The sequence below is a fragment of the Sorex fumeus genome, unplaced genomic scaffold, assembly GCF_029834395.1.
Source record: "Sorex fumeus unplaced genomic scaffold, SorFum_2.1 ptg000039l, whole genome shotgun sequence".
In the NCBI taxonomy this organism is placed as follows: domain Eukaryota; kingdom Metazoa; phylum Chordata; class Mammalia; order Eulipotyphla; family Soricidae; genus Sorex; species Sorex fumeus.
In genome coordinates, this window is record NW_026606096.1 from 2,259,096 (window position 1) to 2,265,095 (window position 6,000).

Genomic DNA, 6,000 nt, shown 5'->3' on the forward strand with positions numbered 1-6,000 from the left:
GGACAAAATGAGCTGCATGGGTGCTGGCTGGTCAGCCTGCAGGGCAGATGACCCTCCCACCCAGCATGGCCTGAGCAGAGCAGAGAGCAGCGGGAGGAATGTGGAGAGGGACCCTCACTTGCTCAGTCACAGCTCCTGGTCCCCTCACCAGCAAAGTTCATGCTTAGCAGCCAGACCCCCACTTCTGACCCTGGGCAGAAGTGCAAGACTGGTCCCTACATCCCTGCACACTCTTTCTGGTCTGAAAGTGAGTTCCACTCCCCAAGCTTGATGTATCCCTTCCTCCCTCTCTGCTAATCCTTAGCCGTCCATCTCCCTGGACCTGAGAGATAGGACAGCAGTTAGAGTACCTGCCTAGCCTGTGGTTGACTCGGGTTTGATCCCCAGCACCACATCTGGTCCCCTGAGCACTGCCAAGAGTGATTCCTAGGCTGGAGTGATAGCACAGCAGGTAGGGCGTTTGCCTTGCACGCAGCCGACCCAGGTTCGAATTCCAGCATCCCATATGGTCTCCCCCAGCACTGCCAGGGGTAATTCCTGGGTGCAGAGCCTGGAGTTACCCCTGACCATCGTTGGGTGTGAGCCAAAAAGAAAAAAAAAGTGATTTCTGAGAGCAGAGGAGTAAACCCTGAGCACTGCCAAGTGTGTTCCAACCCCCCCCACCAGCCCCGTAAGTAAACAACAACATAAAACTCGAAACAAAAGGGAACCTTCCCAGTTTTCTCTCTCCTCTCTCACTGCTGCTGCCCTGCTCACTTTGCTTTCCTCCCATGAGCTACAGGAATGGCCTCTTCTGAACCTGGCCAACCTTTGGGCTTGGCCAAAAGAGTTCACCCTCTTTTGCTCTTCCGCTGGGTGCTGTCGGCTTACAGAGCGACAGCCCAGGCTTGGAGGGACACTGCAGTGGGCTTAGAGCGCCCCCTGCCTTTCAAGCATGACTTTCACCCCTGCACACGCCGTGTGCTGCGTTCAAAGCTTGCCATCCTGTGGTTCAAGCTGGGTAAGCCTGCGATCCCTGATGTCGCGAGAGATTTCTGGCCTTACTGCAACCAGTTACGCATAAGCACCACGAAATCGGCTGCGACCTCAGTTGTTCAAAAAAAAAATGTGTGAGCTCTAGGGCCGGGAAGTGCCCCCCAACTCCCTCGTGGGGGACACAGGTGTGAGCAGGTAGTGCCCCCTGGTGACAGCACAGCCTCAGTGCTGGGCTCAACTACAAGTCCCAGCAGGAGCTCTGCGGAGGCGAGCTGTGTACAAGCACAAGGGGCGCTCACCTCTCTGAGCACTGTGGCCAAGTGTGTGTGCGTACCACACTGCGCAGCCCCAGCAAGCACCCCCAATCCTTGCCACACCACCGCCAAGGAGGTTGGGGACATAAAAAGGTACAGCCATGGGGGCTGGAGTAATAGCACAACAGCACTGCCAGGAGTAATTCCTGAGTGTAGAGCCAGGAGTAACACCTGAGCATCGCTGGGTATGAGCCAAAAAGAAAAAAGAGTGATCCCCGCATTTGCCTTGCACGCGGCTGACCTGGTTTGATTCCCAGCATCTCATATGGTCCCCTGAGCACCACCAGGAGTAATTCCTGAGTGTGTAGCCAGGAGTAACCTCTGTTCATGGTCGGGTGTGACCCATAAAGAAAAAAAAAGTACAGTCACATTTTAAAATAAATGAATAAAAATGGAAAGAAACCCAACCTGCCCCTTTATCCCTCTAGAAACCCCTTTGAATGAATTGCTGGAAACTCCTGACACCCCCATTCGCTGCCTAACTGGCTCGACTCAGCCTTACAGGGGCTCCCGATCTGGCCTTGGCTTACCCTGCCCGGCCTCCTTTCCCGCTGAAATACTTCCTACATGGGCTGTCTGTGGCCCTGTGTTCTCCCAGCCACCGGCTTTCGGCCTTCGCTCCCCGTCCTCTATGCTGGCTCCTTCTCTGTTGAATTCCTACTTAGTGTGTGCTCCCCTTTCCACTTTCTGTATGCTTCCTGGGGATCTGCTTTTGAAGGAGGGCCTGTCTTACATCTCTGCGCTCCTGTGTTAGTCTATTAATGCTCTTGCTCATGACCCCCCACGATGGCCCTTCTGGTCTACTCCCAGCTCTATCTTTGTTTTCAGAGAGCACATATTTTGCTAGTTTATCTGTTCTCCCTGAAATTAAAAAGCTCACTGCTAATGAATATTTGGAATATGTGGCATGCCAGGGTCGTTCATTCATGTGTAAATGGAGGCTTCATAGACCTGCAGGTGCTTAGACTGGGTAATCAGAAAGACGGTTTCATAAATTCACAGCCATTGATTCCCCCGCCTTTGCTTCCCACCTAGATGGAATGGGCCTGTTTTGACTGTGCTCGTTGTAACTGGTTTCATCAAGCTCTCAGTGGGCCCAAACCAACACCAACAAAAAACCCAAACTCAAACCAAACCAGAAAGCCCCTGGCCAACCCAGCCTACCACTGGAAAGTTTCTTTAGTTCTCTGATCACATGTTCTCAGCTTAAGAATTAGCTTCGGGGGGGTGGGGGGGGAGAGAGAGAGAGAGAGAGAGAGAGAGAGAGAGAGAGAGAGAGAGAGAGAGAGAGAGAGAGAGAGGAGACAGAGGAAGACAGAGACACAGAGAGACAGAGACACACAGAGACACACAGAGACAGAGCCGGGGGTGGGGGGGAGAGGAGTGTGAGAGCATGGCTTAAGCACTCCTCCAGCATGTGACTGACTCTGGTTTGATTCCTGGCATTGCTAGGAGTAGGCTCTAAGCACCACGGGGTGAGGCCCAGCACTGCTGAAGCCCTGCCCCACACACCCCAACTCAATTTCAAGCTTCATCCCAGAACTCACCTACACTTCGGGAGTGAGGACTCTTCCACAGTACAGGGTAGTGGAACAGCCTCAGATCTGACTCATCTGAGCCCAGCAGACAGAAAGGACAATTCTCTCCCATTAAATCCAGAGGGGAAAGGAACTGCAGATGGGAAGGGCACTGGCACACTTAAGAAATCAGAAACAAAAGATGACAACCAACTGGGTTAGGTGTGTCTGATCCGGCCGGGCACGAGCACTGGGCACTCCCTTTGGAGGGTCTGGCCCACCCAGGGCCTTCTGGTAGCAGCTGAGGTGTGGGCCGTAGAGGCTGCTACATGTTGCATTTTAGATCGCTTGAATTTAGATTGCATCTCTGAACTGGAGCAGAGGCAGCATTCCCTGTCCCCGCCCAAGCATAAGCATCTCTCTTGCTTCGCTCTCACAGGCAGGGGCCTGCCCGAGACAGGTTGGATTCAGGGCTGAGGTTGCAAAAGATATAAAACCTCGGTCACCTGTGGTTTCGGATGGCAAAGATTCCAAGCAACTCCACAGGTCTCACTCCACCAAGTGAGAACATCTGGCCACTTGGTAGAAATGAGGGCTGGAGGAAGGCGCAGCGGAGAAGGGGCTTGCCTTGTCTGTGGCTGACATGGGTTCCCATAGGGTCCTCTGAGATTGCCAGGAGTGACCACTGAGCACAGAATCAGGAGTAAACTCTGAGGACAGCTGGGTGTGGCCCTAAGGGCCGGAGCGATAGTCCAGTGAGTAGGGAGTTTGCCTTGCACGTGGCCAACCCGACCGACCCGAGTTTGATTCCTCCGCCCCTCTCGGAGAGCCAGGCAAGCTACCAAGAGTATCTCGCCCGCATGGCAAAGCCTGGTAAGCTCCCTGTGACGCATTCGATATGCCAAACACAGCAACAACAAGTCTTACAATGGAGATGTTACTGGTGCCCGCTTGAGCAAAGTGATGAACGGGAGGACAGTGCCACAGTGCTACCACCTCCCTGAGAAAACCAAAATGGTCTTGTTGAAAGCAAGGAGTGGATGCCGTGAAGGAAACAATTCTTCTGACAGCAGAATGCCCAATGGTGAGCTGGGAAACTTTCTACCCAGGCTCTTAGGTCACATATGGCTAAATAAAGACACTGAGGGAGCCCACAGTTGAATTGCCTCATTTGTCATGCCTTGAAAGGGAGGGAGAAGGTGGCTGGCTCCTATGATCACCTGATAGCTCCTTTAATGGCCACGCAGAGCTCGGCTGAAGGTGGAGCAATCAAAATACCTCCAGAAGGCTGCTGACCTTGACCAGAGATGCTGGAAGTGGAGGTGAGAATATTAACCACAGCACTGAAACCTAAAAACGCATTTTATTTTGAAGTTGTGCTTTGGATTTTCCCCAATCCAACATCTGTTGAGTGACAGTCATAGGTCCGCACAAAGCATCTCCAAGCATACATATAATATTCCAGTTATCAACACTATTTTAAAGAATATACCATTTTACACAAACGTGACATAGTCAGACGCCACAACTTTGCATTCCCTGGAAGATCTAGCTTCTCTTTTGCAGGTGAAGTACACAGACACCAGCCCTTCTGACAGTCTGTTCCTCCTGTTTCTGGAGTTCTCGCTTCAGCTCCTTGGGGAGAAACCAGGGAACCCTGAGGGGGCTGGCGAAGGCCAGACCAGTGTTTCCAGTTTATAGGCTTTTATAGGTTGCAAACTCCGATCTTTTCCCAGTTGGTAGCCCACCCACCTCAGCTCCCTAAAGACATCAGAGTCAACACCAGTAAAAGGATCCATCACTCAAGAGGCAGAGTGGGTCTTTGAAGCATCATGCAGATTTTGACAGTCATATCTTAAGACCGATCTCCTAGGCCAGGACAGCCAGCTCCTTTTTTGTTTTGTTTTTTTTGGTGTAAACATCGGCATGCAACCTCAGTTCCGGTTGACGGCAAAGAGCTCTGCCGAGAAGGACGCTCTTCCTAGGGATGTTGGTCTCCTCAGCAGGACCGGCTCGCATAGGAGCACCAGAGAGGGAAGACTTCTTGGCTTCCAGAGGTGGGAGCAGTGAGTGACCACTCACACACACTGTCCAATTTCTGATGTGAATCAACAGGCAGACACTGACCCAGAAGGGGGGAGGGAACACAAGTCAGGGTGGAAAGAGAAAGTAGGCAGAAACAGCGGAGTGGCCCCAAGCTCTGTCACGAGGAAGCTTGGCTTTTCCTCTCTCGGGTGGAAGCTGGAGAGAGAGGGAAGGGGTAGGGTGGGCACCAATTCTGATCTGCCGGATCAAGAGGAATGTAAGTAAACAGTGAGCTTTCATTTGCAGCAAAGACACACCACTGGATGTGTCAGTCCCTTTAGCGAGGACGGGCGTAAGTCCTGGTGAACGAAAGGACAGGCTGTGAACAGAGAAACGTGAGCCAGGAAGGCAGAGGATGGTGACTCATGGCCTGAAGGAGTTCTTCATTTCTCTTTTCTCGCTCTTGGATTGATTTTCCTGGGGCTGTAGGCTATTGTTAGTGATTTCCCACAAAATTCCCCCTTTCCCTCACAGAGAAAGGAAAATCCTCCTATTTTTGCGCTGAACCAACTACCTACTTCAAAAAGTTGGTTCAAAAGGATCTATGCTAAAGAAATTCACATTATCTTATCTGAAGAGCAACTCACCATCTCTTTTGAACAACAGATAAAAAGAAGGCCAAAAAAACAGAAAACTGGGATGAGGAATAAGTTTCAACACTTACTCATTACCCAGGAACCTGGGGTAGGACTGTCCCCGCCCACTGTGGTACTCAGGGAACTTGAATCAAGTTTGGGGATCAGATTACATGGGAATAAGTTTGCTCTTTGGGGGGAAGAAAATAAAGGGGAAAATTAGCATATGATTTGTATTTTGTCCAAATTCTAGCCTTAAGGAGATTTCAGAGCCTATGGGGCCAAAGTTTTCTTAGTTGTCCTTGTCTGAATAAAGGAAAACCAGTTAAAGGGCAGTGTCTTTCTTTACTCTGACTCAGTGTTTTCCAAAGGGTGGGGGGAGGGGTGGTGATACGATTTCCTGGGGTGCAGCATAATCCAGGGAGCTGGTAGTCGCTTCTGGTTCAAATTGTGAGGGGCTATTTGTTCACTTAAAGATAGTTGGTTTCCAGGGGTTTACTGGGTGCGTTTTTTCCCCCCCCTCCTGTAAAGGGG